Consider the following 4,288-nt stretch of genomic DNA (forward strand, 5'->3'; position numbering starts at 1 on the left):
TCAACTATATGCTAGTGTTTCATGACGTTTAATAAAAAACGTCAATTAAAACACTCTATACTTGACACTTCTTAACAACCATCAAGGAAGACCCATTATACTTGACGCTTTTTTAAGAAAAATAAAAAATAATAATTTAGATAGAGGTCGCGAGAGGTCGCTCCAAATCAACTCGTTCTTTTTATCTCTTGTTTTTTTTTTTTTTTTGGGTCGAACTCGTTCTGTTTATCTTGTCCACCACCTCGTTCGAAAACCCAAAATTCAAGCGCTAGGTTTTTCCACTTTTTCAAGTCTGAAATTGGAAACACAATTTAGAAGATGAAACAAATTTGAATCGCAAATCAGTGGGTTCTTGCTCTGCTGGTTGGGGCAGCCATGACATCCCCTACACTGTACTATCTCTCTTCCTAGATCTGAAGCCACCATGTCTCCCTCTTTCCAGGATCTGACGCCATGACAGCCCATATCCTCTCTCTTAGTTGCACCAGCTAACCATCGATACCCATCTTAGCCAAAAATCTAGATATGCGTCTTGAGTGTTACTTTTTAGATTCATAGGTTTTGAGTTTGCTAGTTTGCAGCCTCAGCACTGGAGATTCATGACAAGGAACGCCATCACCCTCTGCCAAAAGTTAATTTTAATTATTCAAGGTTTGAGATTTTTCTAATTTATATTTTATGTTTTTCGTTTTAATTTTGTGGTTTTCAACTTTTTAATTTCTGTTTTGAATACGCTCCCCCCAATTTTTTCGTGTCGCATTAGTTTCTTCTTCCCCAGATTTCACTCTCTCTCTCTCTCTCTCTCTCTCTCTCTCTCTCTCTCCTAAACTCAGTCTCACTCTCTAACCCAAAACCCTCTCCAGCTCTATCTGACTCCAAATCCCTCCGATTCTGTCTAACTCGAAACCCTTTATCATTCTTTCTCATCTAGAAATCCTCTTGGTTCCCAGACCCTCTCACGACTGCAATCTCAAGGTAACCCTAACTCTCTCTATCACTCTTTTATTTTCCAGATTTTATCAAAAGGCTCTTTCAATTTAGCTTTGCGGAACCTCACGGCTGCACTCTCAAGTTGGTTTTACTAAATTTTATGGAACCTCACTGGGTATGAAAGCTCCAAATTTTTTCAATTATTTCAATTAATGTGCTAGCAGATATTACAAAGTTTCAAATTCTTTCAAAAGTTTAATTTAGATTTAGATTTTTATTATTTAAATTTTGCAGAATCTAATGGTGCTTTGGTTTGTTTTTAGAAGAGGTGCCATGTGATTGGTTGAAGTTGTAGAAAAAGCTGGGTGAGAGGACGGTGGGAGAGAAGTAAAAGTCAGCTCCTTATACACTTTTTTTTTTCTGCTTGAATTTCCATTTTGTTTTATTTATTTTTCTGCTTAGTTCTATTTGTATTTTTCGAACCTGACTTGAGACCTCCTGTTGGGTTCTCTAATCTCAGCCACCCACTTCACCCATTTTCTCCAATTAAAGCTTCTTTGGTACATGTAAGTATACTTAATTTCCACTTGCATTTAGGCCGAAGTTGTTAAGTTTCAGTTTTTTCAGAAAATGTGACTACACACGCATGTTGACTGTTAATTTTGCACAGGTTGTGGGTTAGTTTTGAGGTATAATTACATGGTTTTAAACTATACATATCCAGGATTGTAATTTGGTTGAAGTTTAATACCTGAGTTTGGTAAGTATGGCTACAAAATCTGTCAAAAACAGGGGCTGCACTTTCAGGTTTGAAACACTTACTTTGGACTGCCTTATCTTAAAAATTAGAGCACCGTTTCTGTCAAATTTTATATGGTTTCAAAGTTTATTTAATCAACTTCAGGATGCATGTAAATTGGTAGATTTTTATGGAGTTTAAGGTGTTTAATTCTGAGTTCAAAGTTTAATACACAGTAGCTGAAATTGTGTTAGTTTCATAGATGGTGGAGCAACAACAGTTTCCTAAAAGCTCATGTCAAGACATAAGTTGGTGGTTCAATTGATGAATGTCAAGGATCTTAGCATAGCTCACGTCAAGAGCCATCTTCAAGTAATTAATTTGATCTAGATTTCATGATCTTAGCATAGTAAAATTCAATACCGTGATTGGAAATATATAAATCCATCAGATTCATATATCTGATTTATGTTCTTTTTTCCTGGCTTTGATTAAATGTATAGGAGCAAGAAGATGGAAGACTCCAATCAAGGTAAACTTCATTTTACACACAACTACCTACTTTATCATAATACCTGAAACATTAACATATCATATATTCTCTGTTTTTTGTTATTAATTTAATAACAGCACTTATAGTGTCAATTTTGCAGTCAGAATATGATGACTTGTCTATTTTGATAGGATCATCGCTTGCTGTTTCTTTCATCGTTTCTGAGATTTATCGAGTAAAGGATTTTTTTTTTGTTTGTTTGTTTGTTTATGTAGCTGTTGTAGCATGGAAATCAGGGACGCCAATGGTGATTGAAGGTTTATAAAGAGCCATCCATGTATGATAAATTAATGACACTAGGATCTAGTAAATATGTAATAATTTAAATGTATTCATACATTTAAGTATATGGTTGTATTTTAAATTATTGTATATAGATACTGTTTTAGTGGATGTACAATTTCTAATTTGTTTTCAATTATTTCTTTTAATTTAATAAACCTCGACAGCTGTTATTGTCAAGAAGCGCTTTTTTTTTATATATATTAGTTTTTTGTTCTTGACGGCTAAAATCTGTCAAGTAAGCTCAATTAAACATCAAGAAACACATTAGTTGACAGTTAGAAAGCGTCAAGGATGACCATAAGTTGACGCATTTTCACATTTTGTGACGGTTTTTAATTGTCAGGGAACACTATTACTTGACGGGTAAAAACCGTCGAGTATGTGTGTACCCCTTTAGTGACACTGGTATTCCTGACGCTTTTTGAGCCGTCAAGAATCTATTTAGTTGACACTTTTTAACCGTCAGTAAAGGCTGTTTTTCTTGTAGTGATCATAATATGGTGGGAGGAGTCATTTGGTTAGTTTTGAGTGAAATCCAATCGCTAGAAGTGTGGAATACACCAACCACTCCAATTAGGAACGAACTACCGTTGAACTTGAATTATCCAATTTCGAACACCTATTGATTTCGGATCTAGCCCAAAACTTGGGCAATATTATAATATGGTGGGAAGAGTCATTTGGGGAGTTTTGAGTGAAATCCAATCGCTAGAAGTATGGAATACACCAACCACTCCAATTAGGAACGAACTGCCGTTGAACTTGAATTGTCCAATTTCGAACACCTATTGATTTCGGATCGAGCCCAAAACTTGGGCAACATCATAATATGGTGGTTGGAGTCATTTGGTGAGTTTTGAGTGAAATCCAATCGCTAGAAGTATGGAATACACCAACCACTCCAATTAGGAACAAACTGCCGTTGAACTTGAATTGTCCAATTTCTCACACCTATTGATTTCGGATCGAGCCCAAAACTTGGGCAACATCATAATATGGTGGGAGGAGTCAATTGGTGAGTTTTGAGTGAAATCCAATCGCTAGAAGTATGGAATACACCAACCACTCCAATTAGGAACGAACTGCCGTTGAACTTGAATTGTCCAATTTCTCACACCTATTGATTTCGGATCGATCCCAAAACTTGGGCAACATCATAATATGGTGGGAGGTGTCATTTGGTGAGTTTTCAGTGAAATCCAATCGCTAGATGTACGGAATACACCAACCACTCCAATTAGGAACGAACTGCCGTTGAACTTGAATTGTCCAATTTCTCACAACTATTGATTTCGGATCGAGCCCCAAACTTGGGCAACACCATAATATGGTGGGAGGAGTCATTTGGTGAGTTTTGAGTGAAATCCAATCGCTAGAAGTGTGGAATACACCAACCACTCCAATTAGGAACGAACTGCCGTTGAACTTGAATTGTCCAATTTCTCACACCTATTGATTTCGGATCGAGCCCGAAACTTGGGCAACATCATAATATGGTGGGAGGAGTCATTTGGTTAGTTTTGAGTGAAATCCAACCGCTAGAAGTATGGAATACACCAACCACCTCATTTAGGAACGAACAGCCGTTGAACTTGAATTGTCCAATTTGGAACACCTATTGATTTCGGATCTAGCCCAAAACTTGGGCGACAACATAATATGGTGGGAGGAGTCATTTGGTAAGTTTGGAGTGAAATCGAATCTCTAGAAGTATGGAATACAACAACCACTCCAATTAGGAACGAACTGCCGTTGAACTTTAATTGTCCAATTTGGAACAC

The 4,288-nt window shown here is 36.7% G+C and overlaps 1 long non-coding RNA gene across 20 annotated transcripts; it reads left to right on the plus strand.

The window, feature by feature from the left end:
- The first annotated feature begins 161 nt into the window (after window positions 1–161).
- Window positions 162–2,640, plus strand: LOC110744561 (uncharacterized). Of its 20 annotated transcripts, none has more exons than XR_015834725.1 (7): window positions 165–651; window positions 1,014–1,105; window positions 1,254–1,317; window positions 1,451–1,496; window positions 1,601–2,041; window positions 2,173–2,201; window positions 2,438–2,640. It is a non-coding gene; the product is annotated as an uncharacterized LOC110744561 (long non-coding RNA). The 20 variants fall into 20 exon arrangements; XR_015834728.1 differs by having other exon boundaries at window positions 1,257–1,323; XR_015834718.1 differs by having other exon boundaries at window positions 166–651; window positions 1,254–1,323; window positions 1,451–1,737; window positions 1,924–2,041.
- The last annotated feature ends 1,648 nt before the right edge of the window (window positions 2,641–4,288 follow it).

Source organism: Prunus avium, chromosome 3, assembly GCF_965620075.1.
Source record: "Prunus avium chromosome 3, drPruAviu1.hap1.1, whole genome shotgun sequence".
NCBI lineage: Eukaryota > Viridiplantae > Streptophyta > Magnoliopsida > Rosales > Rosaceae > Prunus > Prunus avium.